Source organism: Otolemur garnettii, unplaced genomic scaffold, assembly GCF_000181295.1.
Source record: "Otolemur garnettii isolate 467f Iridium unplaced genomic scaffold, OtoGar3 scaffold00159, whole genome shotgun sequence".
Taxonomy (NCBI): domain Eukaryota; kingdom Metazoa; phylum Chordata; class Mammalia; order Primates; family Galagidae; genus Otolemur; species Otolemur garnettii.
Genome location: NW_003852554.1, coordinates 2,682,017 through 2,699,139, shown reverse-complemented (window position 1 = coordinate 2,699,139; position 17,123 = coordinate 2,682,017).

Genomic DNA, 17,123 nt, shown 5'->3' with positions numbered 1-17,123 from the left:
AGACAGAGTCTCACTCTGTTGCCCCAGGCTAGAATACTTAGGCATCATAGTTCACAGCAACCTCATCCTCCTGGGCTCAAGGGATCCTCTTGCCTCAGCCTCCTGAGTAGCTTGGACTACAGGTGCCTGCCACAAGCCCAGCTATTTTTTCTATATTTTTTAGTAGAGATGGGACTTCACTCTTGTTCAGGCTGTTCTTAAACTCCTGAGCTCAAGCAATCCATCACCCTTGGCGTCTCAGAATGCTAGGATTACAGGCATGAGCTACCACATCAGGCCTCCTCCCCTGAATTTTTATTAACTAAATGCATATTATAGAAAGGAAAACTAAAGTCTATCACAAAACCTGAACAGACACTTTGTCATAAACCATTTTCCTTTCTTCAAGCCCAACAGACCTCAGCCCAGACAACTGTATGTTCTTCCAATCCATTGAATTCCCCTAAAAATCATTTGCTATCCTCCTCAAATAATCCAGCCACATTTCCCCATCACACTTTCTTAGGGGAAAGTGTGATGGGGAAGTGATTCCCAATTGAGATATTGGGTACAGAAAATTATACATCCTATCTGTGATTCTCCCCAAAGGTATGGCAATAATAAATTTGTAAAGCCTTTTCTCTTATTAATTTGCCTTACTGTGAACTGATTTTTCAGCAAAAATTCTAAGGGTGAAGGAGAAGTTACCTTGGTCCCAACAGCTTTTATTCCATTTCATTAACATATCTACAAATTCATGCACTAGTATTAACCCCTTGCTTATTAAAGTGCAACACTTTACTACCTATAATATCTGGTAGGACTTGTCCCACTTTTCATTAATGTTTTTACACTTTTCATGTTTTGACACAACATTATTGTTTGTGTAAAAAAAATCCCGAGTAATATACCAAAAAGCTATTAGAATAAGTGAATTTCAAAAGATTATAAAATAAAAGGTCCATATACATAAGTCAATCACATTTTTATAATAACAAAAAACAATAAAGAATTGAAGTAAAAACCCCACCATTTACAATAATATAAAAATTAAAGTACAAATAAATTTAAGAAAATATATGTAAGATAATAAAGTGAAAACTATAAACTATTTTTGGGAGAAGGTAACCAATATCTAAATGCATAAAGATATATACCATGTTCATGAATCAGAAAACTCAATATTGTAGAGATGTCAATTCTCCTGAAATTTATCTATAGCTACACTAGCTAATAGCCACTAGCCACATGTATCTATTTAAATTAAATTAAATTGGCTCGTCACCTGTAGCTCAAGCAGCTAGGGTCCAGTCACACTGGAGCCGGCAGGTTTGAATACAGCCCAGGCCTGTCAAACTACGACAAATGCAACCAAAAAATAGCCAGGTGTTGTGGTGGGTGCCTATAGTCCCAGCTACTTGGGAGGCTGAGGCAAGAGAATTACTTAAGCCCAAAAGTTGAAGGTTGCTGTGAGCTGTGACGCTACAGCACTCTACCCAGTGTGACAGCTTGAGACTTTGTCTCAAAAAATAATAATAATAATTAATTAATTAATTTAATTAAAATTTTTATACTTAGGTCAAACTAACCAAATTACAAGTTCTTAATAGTTGTATGTGGCTAGTAGCCACCATATTTAAGAAAGCAAATAAAGAATAGTTCCATCATCACAGAACGGTTCATTGGACAATAATGATCTATAAATTCAATGCAATACCCATCAAAATCTCAATAGTTAAACAACTGTTTCTAATTTAACATGGCTAGTTTATTCTAAAATTTATATATAAGTAGAAAGAAACTAGAAGAGCCAAAACATTTTGTAAAAGATAAACAAACTTGGGGGACTTAACACTACTTGATTTCAAGGCTTACTACAATCCTATAGTAATCGAGACAGAATGTTATTAGCATGAGGATAAACATATTGTATAGATCAATAAAACTAAATAATAACATCCAGAAAGAGATCCATAAATATATAGTGTTTATTTGGACAAAAGTGCTAAAGTGATTCTATGGGAAAAGATAGGTTTTGCAACAAATAGTACTAGAACAATTGGTTATCTAAATGAAATAATAAAATGAACCTTACACCAATATCTTACACCATATACAAATATTAATTCAAAATGGGTAATCGACGTAAAATTAGAGCAAAAATTATATAAGCTATAAAACTTCTAGAAGAAAGCACCTGCAAAAAATTTTATAATCTTGATAAGCAAAGAATTCTTAGGACAAAAAGCATGAAATATAAAAGAAAAAATTGGTGGGATAGCAAATTAGTACAACCTTTATGGAAAACAATATGGAGATTTCCAAAATAAACTTGCCATGAGATCCAACAATACCACTATTGAGTGTCTATCCAAAGGAAAATAAGTCATTTTATCAAAAAGACATCTGCATTCAAATGTTTATTGCAATACAATACACAATTGCAAAGATCTTCAATCAACCTAAGTGTCCCTCAATTCATGAGCTGATTAACAAAATGTGGTATATGTATGCCATCTTGATCTTGATTTTCCAGCCTTCAGAACTGTGAGAAATAAATTTCCATCATTTGTAAGCACCAGTTTAAAGTATTTTTTTTTATATATAATAGCCCAAGTTAAGGTACTCCATAGAGAAGATCTGGGAAGCACATACCAAATATTAAAAATAAAGAATTTAAAGATGAGCATAGGAAAATGGGGAAATTAATAAGGATTATTTCCTTTATTATGTAAACATATATAAATTCTATGTAACAATGTAAAAAAATTTAAAACATGGCTAAAATCAAAGAAATTCAGAGTCTATCACAGACTCAAAAGAATATCTCAACAGCAGGTGCACTCACATAAATATCAACCAATGACAGGAAGAATAACGTATTGTCCACCAAACTGTCTCCCAACTCAAGCAAATAGGGTGTGGCTATTCCACATATACAAGTACCACTTACCATTACTAAAAGCTGAGATCAATCTTTGGGGTTTCAGTGACAGGCCCTTAAGCCAGTCCTATGACCTTCAACTCTTGATTAAGAGACAAGACAAAAAGGAACCAAAATAACTCCAGAAATATTAAAAAACAAAGTGAAAGGTCATCCCCTAAAGAAAACAATGACCCTTTAGCAATGGCTACCAACCTAAATGAAAAGATCAAAATGACAGATGAATAAATTTGAACATGGGTTTTAAGCAAACTCATGGAAATAGAAAATGGAAACTCATCACAATGAATCCACTAAGATAAAATATCACAGTATCAAAGGAAAAACAAACAGAACTTCAGAAAATGAAAAATTCATTCAAGGAATTATAAAACTCAGTGGAAAGCCTGAGGAACAGGCTCAATCAGGCAGAAGAAAGAATTTCAGAACTTCAAAATAATACCTTTGTGCTAAATGAGTCAATTAAAGAAAAAGAGCAGAGAAATTAAAAAAAAAAAAAAAGAACAAAGCTTACAGAAAATGTAGGAGTATGTAAAGGGGCCAAATCTAAGAATCATTGGTATCCTGGAGGGTGAAGAAGAATATACTCAAGGGTTAGATAATTTATGTGAGGAAATTATTGAGAAAAATTTTCCTCGCCTTTCTAGAAATCTAAATATAGGTGCAAAAAGCACAAAGGACACCTGGGAGATTAATTATGAAGAGGCAATCACCACAATACATAATCATCAGGTTGGCCAATATAAACACAACAGAGGCCATCCTATGAGCAGTAAGGTGAAATAGTAGTTTACTTAGAAAAGAAAACAAATCAGACTAACTGCAGACTTCTCAATTGAAACCCTGTAAGCCAGAAAGAATTTGGGACCCATCCTTAGAGTTCTAAAACAGAATAATGACAAGCACAGAATCCTGTCTCCTGTATAATGAGTTTTCTCTTTGAGAAAGAAATAACTTTTGCAGATAAACAATAGTTGAGGGAATTGTTGAAGACCAGACCTATCCTGCAGGAAATACTCAGACCTGAATTACACACAGAACACCATGACAGACACCCACCAATGTAAAATCATCCAAAAGCTAAAGTTCACATACCAGATACCACAATGCCTCTACAGGTAAAACAAAGCAGTAAAGGTCTGCTTAACAGAATGAATGAAAGTCCACCACACATATTTGTATTTTCAATAAATATGAATGGCTTAAATTCACCAAAGAAGAGACATAGGAAACACATCTAACCTACAAGGACTCATTTAGACTCAAGATGAAAGGTTGGAAAACAATATTCCTTCCAAATGGAAACCAAAAGAAAGATGGTATAGCCATTCTCATATCAGACAACACAAACTTTAAATCAACAAAAGTAAAGAAACACAAAGATAGTCTCTATGTAATGGTAAAAGGAACAGTCCAACAAGAATATTTAATAATCATAAGCCTTTATTCATCAACACAGGAGCACCCAGGTTATTAAAGCAAACTTTACTTGAACTAAACAAAATGATAAACAGCAACATCATAATTGCCAGAGACATCAACACTCCACTGACAGAACTATCCTCCCTACAGAAAATAAACAATGGAACTAAATAAAACTCTAGAACAAATGGACCTAACGGACATTTACAAAACATTCTACTGAATATACATTCAAAAACAACTGAGTATCAGTTCTTCTCATCAGCACATGGAACATTCTCTAAGTTAATCACATCCTAGGCCACAAAACACTTCTCAACAAATATTAAAAATTAGAAATTATACCTACTATCTTCTCAGACCAAAGTGGAATAAAACTAGTCCAACAGAAACTCTCTTCCCTACCCAAAGTCATAGAAACTAAATAACCCAATGTGTAATGATAATTGGTTTAATGAAGAGATAAAGGTAGAAATCAAAAGATTCTTTGAACAGTATGACAAAGGGGACACAAGTTACAAAATCGGTGGGATGTAGCAAAAGTTGTCCTGAGAGGAAAATTCCTAGCCTTAAATGCCCACATCTAAAAGACAGAAAATCAACAATGTGATTCAACATATACAAATCTATGAATGTAATTCACCACACAAACACAAGTAAAAATGAAGACCATACAATCCTCCCGACAGATGCAGAAAAAGCATTTGACAAAATTCAACCCCTTGTTTTGATAAGAACACTTAAGAAAATTGACATTGATGGGAAATTCCTTAAATGGATAGAAGCCATGTACAACAAATCCACAGCCAACATCATATTGAAAGAGAAAAATTGACAGCTTTCCCTCTTTGAACTGGAACCAGACAAAGATGTCTACTATCACCACTATTATTCAGTGGTGGTGGAAGTCCTAACCAAAGAAATTAGGCAAGAGAAGAATATCAAAGGTATCGAAATAAGGAAATAGGAAGTCTAATTATTGCTCTTTGCTGATTATATAAACTTCTACCTAGAAAACCCAAAGGTCTCAACCACAATACTCCATACATTAATGTCTTGGAATATAAAATGAAGGTCCACAAATCAATCTTCACAAATCATTACCTTTTATATATGCCAATAACAGTCAAGCTGAGAAGCAAATCAAAGATATAATGCCCCTCAAAGTAGCATCAAGGAAAATTAAATACCTTGGAATAGATTTGAAAAAGGAGGTGAAGGATCTCTACAGAGAGAAATGTAAAACATTAAGAAAAGAAATAGCAGAGGATGTTAATAGATGGAAGAACATATCATGCTCATGACTAGGAAGAATCAACATTGTCAAAACGTTTATATTTCCCAAAGCAATCTCCAGATTTAATGTAATCCCCATTAAAATACCAACATCACACTTTGAAGATTATGAAAAAATGTACATTTTGTATGTAACCAGAATAAACCCCAAGTAGCCAATGCAATTCTACAAAATAAGAACAAATCTGGTGGTATTGCTTTACCAGACTTCAAGTTATACTACAAGTCTATAGTGATCAAAACAGCATGGTATTGGCATAAAAATAGAGTCACAGAAGTATGGAACAGAGCAGAGATTTTAAAGATGAAATCAGCCTATATGGCTATCTGAATTTTGACAAAGCACGCAAATGGCACACACTGGGGAAAAGATTTCCTATTCAATAAATTGTACTGGGAGAACTGGTACACACATAAAACTGAGGTTAGACCTGCACCTCTCGCCACTTACAAAATTAACCCACAAGGAATAAAAAATTTAAATCTAAGACATGAAACTATAAAAAACCCAGAGGAGGCTTGGCACTTGTAGGTCAGTGGCTAGGGCACCAGCCACATAAACTGGGGCTGGCAGATTTGAACTCGGCCCAGGCCTGCTGAACAACAATGACAACTACAACAAAAAATAGCCAGGCATTGTGGTGGGCACCTGTAGTCCCAGCTACATGGGAGGATAAGGCAAAAGAATCGTTTAAACCCAAGAGTTTGAGGTTGCTGTGAGCTGTGACATCTCAGCACTCTACCAATGGCGACATACACTCTCAAAAAAAAAAAAAAAAAAAAAAAAGCAGAAAAGTGTAGGAAAAACTCTTAGTCTTATCAGCTTTAGGGAATGAATTCATGAAGAAGACCCCACCGTCAATTACATCAACAACTTAAATAAATAAATGGGACCTGATGAAGTTAACAATCCTCTGCACATAATAGCTAAGGACATAATCAACAAAGCAAAGAGACAATCTTCAAAGTGGGAGAAGACATTTGCATGCTACAAATCTGACAAAGAGCTAATAATCAGAATCTACAAAGAACTAAGGAAATCAACAAGAAAAGAGCAAACAACTCCATTAAAAACTGGACTAGAAGCTTGGCGCCTGTGGCTCAAGCAGCTAAGGCGCCAGCCACATACACCTAAGGTGGCCAGTTCAAATCCCCAGCCAGGGCCCGCCAAACAACGATGATGGCTGCAACCAAAAAATGGCCGGGCGTCGTGGCGGGCACCTGTAGTCCCAGCTACTTGGGAGGCTGAGGCAGGAAACTCGCTTGAGCCCAGGAGTTGGAGGTTGCTGTGAGCTGTGATGCCATGGCGCTCTACCCAGGGGGATAGCTTGAGGCTCCGTCTAAAAAAATAAATAAATAAATAAACCGGGCTAGAGACAAGAAAAAGAAATTTTTCTCATGAGGATAGATAAATGGCTGACAAACACATGAAAAAATGCTTATTGTCCCTAATCAGAAAAATGCAAATCAAAACCACTTTGAGATAGATATCTATCACCTAACCCCAGTGAGAATAGCCTGCATGCCAAGCTCCCAAAGCAGCATATTGCTGGCATGGTTGTAGAGAGAAGGGCACATTATCCACCATTGGTGGGACTGCAAGCTAGTTCAGCCTCTGTAGAAATAAGTATGGCGATTTCCCAAAGAACTAAAAGTAAACCTGCCATTTGATTCTGCAATCCCATACTAGGTATCTACACCCCCCCTCAAAAAAAGACATTTTACTAGAAGGACATCTGCACTCAAATGTTTATAGCAGCATAATTCACAATCACAAAGAATTGGAAATAATCTAAGTGCCCTTCAATACATGGCTGGATTAATAAACTGTGGTATATGTACAGTGTGGAATAGTATTCATCTTAAGAAAAAAAAAGACAGATATTTTGTATCTATTGTAACAATGGATGGATTTGGACAATATTATCCTAAGCAAAGTATCCCAAAATGGAAAAATAAGCATGATTTGTACTCAGTACCAATTTGAAACCAGTGGATTAACAACTGCATACTCATATGAGAGAAAAAGTAAATTAAATTCAAATGGGGGCTGGGAGAAGGGGTATATAGCATATCTCCTGGGAGATGGACATAACTACAACATAGACTTTAACCTTACAAAAGCAACTTATGTAAGCTAATGATAAATATGTGCATGTTAACCTGAAATTTTTAAAAAAGAATTTAAAAAGAAACGTCACATGTACTCACTACTAAACTGGAACTAATCAATCAACTCCCCTGTGCCCAATGGGTAGTAAAACTCAAAGGAAAGCAAGCAGGTGGGGGGGGGACAAGAGGGTAAAAATTCATACTTCACAGGTACAGCGCACACTATCTGGGTGAGGGGCACACCTACAAATTTGACTCAAACTGTATAAAAGCAATTGATATGACTAAAACATCTGTACTCTAGTAATATTCTGAATTATTAAAAAATCAGGTATATCTGGACATTGTAGTGGTGCCTGTTGTTCCAGCTGCTCAGGAGGCTAAGGCAGGGAAGGGGATTCTTTGAGCCCAAGTGTTTGAGGTTGCTGTGAGCTATGACCCCTCAGCACTCTACCAAGGGTGACAAAGTAAGACTCTGTCTCAAAAAAAATCTGGAGCTACAATTACAATAGGGCACACAAAGGGGCTTTTATAGTGCTAGAAAAGTTCTGTTGATCTGGTTGGTGGCCATAAATGTATCTGCTTTATAAGAATTCATGAAACTATACATTCTTTAATATAATTTTTCTGCATTTGTGTTTTATTTCACAATAAAAATATTTTTAAAGAAATACCCTCTTTCAGTTCAAGAGCACACCCCATTCCAACCATTTTTTATATTAATATTCCAAGCTTAAGCCTATCTATAATTTACGATAATAATTAGTACTATTCATAAGTGCTTAGTGCGTCCTAAGTGTTACCTTATTGGCTCCTGCCTCTCAGTCAAGATAATTCATGCCATCAAAGAGAATTTAATTGGCATTGGTACCACACTGGGTAGAATAGAAGGAGAACTGTTGACAGTTCAGTGCATCTGAAGTGTAACCCAGGCTCAGGAAAGCACCTAATGGCTTCTTAGCACAGTAATGCTTAGGGCTACTGTGCAGAAAGGAGCAAGGATAAAGGCATGCTAATAGAAGGGAAAGGCTGGCCTCCATTAATTTTTATTGTCTCTAAGAAATATGAATTTCCCCCACCCCTCACTTCCCATGAGATGTGATGACTTCTTAGGTAAACTAAAGAGGAAATCAACAGTGATATCTGTCTCTTAGGAGTAGGAATTTGCTGAGAAGAGCTATGGGATATATACAAAAGGTCAGAGAGGTAGAGTGTCCTCCTTCTGGTATGAGAAGTAGAGTTCCCAAGGGAGGGAGGAGAGCATAGGCCTCAGAGATTAGTAAGGGGATGGAGTTATAGAGCAAAGGTCAGGTAAATTGAGAAGGGAAAGAGATCTCAAGGGTGGAAATTCCATGTGCTATCCTTTTTCTAAAGGTCCAAGTCTCAAAAGCTTCTCTTTTTCCATAGAAGAAACTGCTAAAGATGGATAGATCCCATGTTTCTCCCACACTGTTTCTCCTACTTCTTGCTAAGAGGAGCTCCATAAAGAACTTGGTAAATTTTCTGCAGCTATTCATTTGGGTGGGATTAGCAGGAAAGGCTAGACCTCATTAACCCCCTTCATATCCAGGAACTCCAGTGGAGAGAAGGCATTATACCCATACATAAATTTATTTTTTAAAAGTAGATATACTACATACAGCTTATGCCTTAGTTTTATAATTTAATGTTAACTGATGAGAATGTTCCAATGTCATAAATTATTCTTTGAAAATTATCCCTTTTGCTGTAAAATATCCAACTTAGACATGCATCACAACAAATGAAAACCATTCCCTTCTTGGATATTTAGGTTGTGTCTTACTTTTTTCTCTTTTAAATAATGTTACAGTGAGTATCCTTGTACATATACCTTTTTTATCATCTCTGATTACTTTCTTGGTTTGCATTTCTATACATGAGGTCACTGGGCTGGGGGAATGACTATTTAAGGGTCTCAAAACATACTGACAAATCATCTTCCCAAAGACCTTATCCCTTTGTTCTCTCTGGCAGAGTATGCAAGTACCTGTCACATGATACTTTTGTCAACATTCTGGCTGTGATATTCATAGCGAAAAATGTTTTATCCAATTAGCCAGGACACATGAACTGATAACCATCTGCCAAGAAGAAATTTGAGAAGTTTGGTTTAAACATGGAAAGGCTGATTTTACTTGTCACAGATGGAGTACCTGCAGAAAAGGTGGAAAATTATTTTCAACAATATATTTCCATCAAGAGAGAAGGGTTGTGCACTCTAGGTTTTATAACTGGTTCCATGAACAAAAATGCTTCTTAGGTTTTAAGTTCCCAAGCTAGTAAGATTTGTTGGAAATTATAACTTTCCATTTCACTGATCCATTCCCTTTTGATTTTTTTTCCCCCAGAAACAGTGGTGTCTCCTTGCAGCCACAAGATAACTACAGGCCTTACACCACCTGGTTGTGTAGCAAAAACAAAATAAAGGACACGCCATCACAGACTGTGCCCAAGGACCTGCTGAGTAACCTACTCCCCACATCCCCCCTGTACCCAAGACCAAAAGAATGACCAATATTAACTCCTAGCTCATGATACTATTAAAATCTCTGCCGTGGGAGGAACTTACCATCTTTTTATCATGCAACATATGTACTATCATACCATGATTTCTCATTGTGCTTGTGTGCTCTACACTCTACCCTAGATATTTAGTGATGCTCAATCCCTTCGTGCATTATTCTAGAATAATTTTCTTTAGAAAAATACATTACCACATCAATTGAGGAGGCAGACTAAAGCAGTCTATCCCTCCCACCTCCCAATTGATAGGGCCTCCAAAATAAATCTCCTTTCTTCCTTGAAAAACCCTCATTGTCTCAGTAATTGTCTTTCTGTGTGTTGAGCAAGAAGAAACCTCTTTTGTGGGTCTGTTAACAATTTCCTGCCTCTTTCAGAAGACTATGTGGTATGAACTAGGTGTGCTGAATCCTCTATGGCTTAATGGAGGGAGATCAAGATCTCCAATTTTCTTCACGTCCATGCTCTTAACCAGTACTTATTTATGAAATATTCAGAAAAAGAAAAGTAGGGTATGGAAATTTTTTTTTGAGATAGAATTTCAATTTGTTGCCTGTAATAGAGTGCAGCAGAGTGATTATACCTCACTGCAACCTCATACTACCAGGCTTGACCCTCTCAAGTAGCTGGTACTACAGGCCTGCACCACCACACCTGGCTCATTTTTCTGTTATTAGTAAAGACAGGGTCTCAGTTTTGCTCAGGGTGTTTTTGAACTCCTGACCTCAAGCAATCCTCCTGCCTCAGCCTCGCATAGTGCTAGGATTACAGGCATGAGCCACCATGCTCACCATTAATATTTTATTTTAAATGACATCGGATGTTTTGATGGTTTAAACTTATTGAAGAACTAAAATAAGAGACTTGGAGCTAATGGGCTCCAAGACACCCATTTTTCTACATCCCCCAGTATCATTAAGATTTGGCATTCTTATTGATGTGACAAAATATCTAAACACACTGAGTTTGAAACTGTAGGGACTGAAACAAGGCTGTTGATAACTTGTTCAATGATGTGAAGACACTTAATTGAACAGAAGGACATAGAACCTAGTTTTTCCATTGCTCAAAAGAATAACAAATTTTAGAGTTACAGAGTTACATGAGAGAAATGAAATGACAGTTTCAGAAGAGATTGATAGATTATGATGCCAATGAACCTAAATTTACAGAATAGTTGTTAAAGAGCAAACTTTACTTGGGTTGTGTTCAAATATGTATTTCCTCTATTAGTTTTAAGAGGTGATTAATATGAAAGCTAACTGTATCTAAAAGTCATAGTATCCTTGAAATTGTATATAGAAGTACATAACTCTCTTAACTATTAGGGCTATGTAATATGAAACACTAGGCTGTCCTCTTTTCATAAAATAGGCAAAAGAAAGCTGAATGTTGCAATCAGTGATATAAATCTGGAATTAGAATTTAGATGTTCTAGGCTGGGTATAGTAGCTGATGCTATAATCCTAGTACTCTGGGAGGCCAAGGTAGGTAAATTGCTTAAGCTCAAGAATTTGAGGCCAGTCTGAGCAAGAGTTAGACCCTGTATTTACTAAAAATAGAAAAAAGAAAACTAATCAGGTGTGGTGGCACATGTCTGTAATCCCAGCTACTTGGGAGGCTGAGGCAAGGTGGCTTGAGCCCAAGACTTTGAGGTTGCTGCTAGCTATTATGATGCCACAGCACTCTACCCAGGGTGACAGAGTGAGACTCTGTCTACAAAAAAAAGTAGATAATCTTTGATTTAATACACACAAAAGTTTTGAAGAATAGTTTAGCCTGAGCCTGATGAAAACCTACATCCTCCTAAAATAGATGAATGACAAATATTACACCTAAAATGTACAACATTGTCCTAATTATAAAACATAATTAATTTTGTTTTACAAAACATTCATACTACATCTTAATTCTATATTTTTGAACAGCCCAAAGGTTTCATTTTCTATCACTGTATTGAAGAGTATGATATGTATAAATAATGTACTATTAAAAGCACCAGGTTTGGAGAGTGGTAAGTCTAGGTATGAGTCTTGACTCAATCATTCCATAAAGTTCTCTCATTGGCCATTAAGAACCTACATGATCTGGCTAGGCCCACCTTTCTGATCTCATCCCCAACCACATTCCTCCTCACTCCTGCTCCAATCATGCAGACCCCCTTGCAGCCCTTCAACCCCCTCAAGCCAGTTTCCCCTTCACAGTTTTCATTGTTCCCTCCACTTAGACTGCTCTTCTCTCATATCTTCACATCACTTTCTCTCTCCCTTCATTCAGGTCTCTTTTCAAATGTCACTTCCTCAGAGAAACATTTCCCCAACCATCAAACATTCCTTCACATGTTCAGTCACTCACTATTACATTACTCTGCTTTTTTTTAACCTTTCCCATCTAAAATCGCACATTTTATTTATTTAGCTGTCTTTCCAATTACAAGCTCTATGAGAGCAGGACCCCTATCTATTCTCTGCTCTGCTATATTGCCAGTAGATACAACAATCTCTGATAGTGAGTGGAATATTTAACATTTTAAATTGAATGTTTGCATAAATGAATGAATAAATGCTATGATAGCTCTTGGCTCAGATATTTGGAAAGAACAAAGAAAGGGGCACCTAATCTAAACTTGCAGTTAAAACAGAGTTTGGCCAAAGGAGATTTCCCAGAGGAAGGTAAAATGTGAGCTGAGTTTGAAGAAGAAACAGGCAAAAAGAGAAGGATCCTACATGAAGGAAATAATTAAGGAAATTTGAGGACAGAGAGTAAAAGAAAACACAGATAATACTTAAGAAACTGTAGGCGATCTGGGATGACTAGACAGTAGGGTGAATGCCTTCTGTATGGGCAGAGGAGTTGAATGTAGTCTTGGAAGCTCTATAAATAATTTAAGTCCCAAAGGTGTTAAAAATACCCTCTTTCTATATGCTCCCAGAGATGATCAAAATCATCTTAACTTTCCTTGCAGTGAAATTTCCAGCAGTACAAGAAGTTATTTGGGGAGGTATTTGGTGAGTCCTCACTTTCAAAATTCTCTGTATGTGCCCTGTTCAGCTCCCTCCAACACCCACTCTCCAACTAAGATCTGGCAGAGACTCAGGCCAGCTACTTTTTAGGACATCCAACAAGATCCACAATTATAAACCACCTTCTCAAATTGAATTAGAGACAGATTCTGTATGATGAGTTCATCTCATAGTAGTTGTATTTAATAATACCAGTAATTGCTATTGTTGCTATCTGTTTCTTGGCAGATGTTTTAAGTGGTGCTCCCCTCATCATCTGCTGTGCAATAAACTGATTGCCAAAGAAATGATTTCTCTTACATATATTCCAAATGCTTCTATAGTTGCCAACTTGAGCACCACATGTCCTCTGTATATGGAGGGGGAAAGAATATGTATCTCTTTGCAGCAAGTAAAATGGTCCAAACAAAAAACCACATCCATGCCCCAAGGACTCTGTAATCCAAAAGCAAGAATGGGCATGCTTCAGAACATAGCAGAACAATACCTACACAATACAAGCAGATGGAGCAGCATATGGCCACCACAGCTGGAACACTTTGTAAATTATCCCAAAACTATCCTTAGCCTTTGAACACTTCCCTAGTTCAAAGTACAGAACGCCATCTATTATTAGCAATCTCTTAAAAGCCAAGTGAGCTGTTTGAGGTAGCCTTGAGTAAAGGTCATATTCCTAAAGTGCTTAAAAAAGTAAAGCTTTCTGACAAAAAGTAAACTACTGCTCATACACATTACCATCCACCTTCCATGGTGAAACATCCTGTATCCTTGTTGGCAGAGGCAAATACAATTCATTGATGTTTTCTGATAAGATGCCACTAGCCAATGATTAAATGAATAATTTAGATAAATGTTTGGGGGGCAAAAAAGTAGAAAAGAAAACATAACTCTAATTAGGAGTTATTCACTTGGCTTGTTTTCACTAAACCCTGGTACCATTATTGCCTATTTTGTTGCCAATGTTTATAAACAGTAAATAGAGAAGTAAATGGGATATTATAGAAAGATCACTAGAACTGGAGTCAGATCAGCTTTTAATTCCTAGCAAGCCACTTCATCTTTTAAAGCCCCACTTTTCTCATCTATAAAGTGGGAGTAATTATATTTACTTCACTAGACTGTTTTAAAAAATTAAATGAGATAGTATATATTAGGCACTTCCTAAACCAGGAGCACTGTACAAATATTAGAACTTATTATGCAATGGTCATTGTTTCAATGTTCTTCTAAATTCCTGCAGAACTCTTCAAATGACCCAACAAGCATTTTTATTTGTTGGATTTATTAAAAATGAATTTTACTTTATGAAATAGTTCTGGATTTACAGAAAAACTGAGAAGAGAATATAGAGTCCCCATACATCACTCACCCAGTTGTCCCTATTATTATTATACTAATATGTACATTTGTTATACTTAATAAACCAATATTGCTAGATTTTTAACATAAGTCCCAGGTTTATTCAGGTTTTCTTAGTTTTACCTCATGTCCATTTTCTTTTCTAAAATGTCATGCAGGATACCCCTATCAACCTTAAGTAGTAAGATTCAGAAACTGATTAAGTATAGAATTTATTCAAGCCAGGTGGGATAAGTGTTCCAAAGTAGAAAGGTTAAGATTTCACTTACATAGGCAGACATAGAGAAATTTTAGGACAATTACAACACTTTAAAAAATGTTTTAATTCAATTTTTAATAAAAATCATAATAACTGTATACAGTTATGGGGTACAAGGTGAAGATTTGATATACAATATGGAATGCTTAAATCAAACTGATTAACATAGCCATCACCTCACTTACTTATTTTTTGTGGTAAGACATTTAAAATTTACTCTTAGTTATTTTGAAATATACAATATTTTTCATAGGAGACCAATGCATATGTTACAGTAATTTGGTTACAGATTTCTACATTCCAAGAAAAATTATTTTATTACTCCATGAGAAGGGCAGCAATGAGGGGGGTGTGTGTGTATATGTATTATATTTGATACTTTTGGTCTTAATTATTTACAGAAAAAAAAAAGACAGAAGTTGTAGCCCCATGCCATGTGATTCAGGCTAATAGCCACATTACTCTCAAGGCTCAGAATAATTTAAAGTATCAGTAGCTTCAAGTTTGAATCATTTAATTTCATACCATGTTACATTTGGCTGACATTTCTCCTTAGGCTTCTTTTGGCTGTGACTCTGAATCCCCTTGTTTTTGATGACATTAACAGATTTGAGGATTACTATGTAAGCATTTTGTAAGATGTCCCCATATTGGACTTTGATGTTTCCCTCATAATTAGAGTGAAATTACAGGTTTGGAGGAAGAGGGCCACAAAGGCTAAGTGCTACTTTCATAATGTCATATGAAGGGTACTCACTACCAACATGATTCATGACAGGTGATGTTGACTTTGGCTACCTGGCTAAGGTAGTATTTGTTAGATTTCTCTGCTGTAAAGTTATTCTTTTTTTCTCCTTTCCATATTATATTATTTGGACGAAGTTACTATTTGTAGCTCACACTTAAGAAATGGGAAGTTATGCTCTCTCTTTTCAGTTTTGTCTTTACCAAACAAAATAGGATTTTCATGGGATAGAACTTGACTACTTGCAATAGGGAATGTAGGGGATAAAACTTATTTCCAAAGAGCTGGTATGAGTTCACTCTTTTTCAAAAGAAAAACTATTCCTTGCCTTGAAAATCATAGTCAGTTTCTTCAAGATAATGTTTACCATAAAGAAAAAATTTACCGTTCGGTTGGCCATTGAATGCTTGAGGGTGTTTATCCTCTTCATATGGTCTGCCTTTTCCTTCCTCTACTTTCTTATCAGTACCTTCTTTAAAAGAAGAGCTCACACATTCATTTCTTCTTTTAGAATTTTCTACCACACTACTTCAAAAATGGAGCCTGAATAATTCTATGAGATTAAAAAAAATTAGAATCCAAAGGTTCTTTCTGAGGGAATATTACCTTTGAAGTTCAGGGAGGCATCAGAATCAAAGTGAAATCTACCATTTACTTCCCTATGACAAATTCTGGAAAGATAAAGCTAACAAGATACAAAAAGAAAAATCTGTTTCAAATTGATAATAAAGATGCTATAATGAGTACAAAAAAAGAAAACAGGAGAAAGTCATGAAAAAAGTTACTTCGTTTACAACAATTGCATTACCCTAAACCTCAGGGATATGGGGCAGCCAAAGTAACTAAGTTTTTGTTTCAATCTTCTGATTCTGAAGCCAACCTCTATTCTCAGAATATTAGTCTCAGAGGTAGAATAAGAACACAATAAATATAACAATACACACAGTGAAATCTGACACAAGAAATTTGGACGAGTTAAACTAAGTCATCAATATTTTGTTTTAAAATAAGGCTGTGTATAGGTAACACTTTTCTAAAGCTAGCTATGGGTATACACAGTTCTTGCCATCATTTTTATCAAAAATATCTGGCCAAGCACAGTGGCTCATACCTGTAATCATAGCACCCTGGGAGGCCAGGGCAGATGGATTGCATAAACTCAGGAGTTCAAGACCAGTCTAAGTAAGAGAGAGACCCCATCTCTCCTAAAAATAGAAAAACTAGCCTGGCCATTTTGACAGGTGCCTGTATTTCCAGCTACTAGATGGGCTGAGGCAAGAGGATCCCTTGAGCCCAGGAGTATGAGGTGACTGTGAGCTGAGATACCACAGCATTCTACCCAGGGCCACAGAGAAAGAAAAGAAAAGAAAAGAGAGAAAGAGAGGGAGGAAAGGAGGGAAAAAGGGGAAGAGGGGAAGGAAGGAAGAAAGGAAGGGAGGAAGG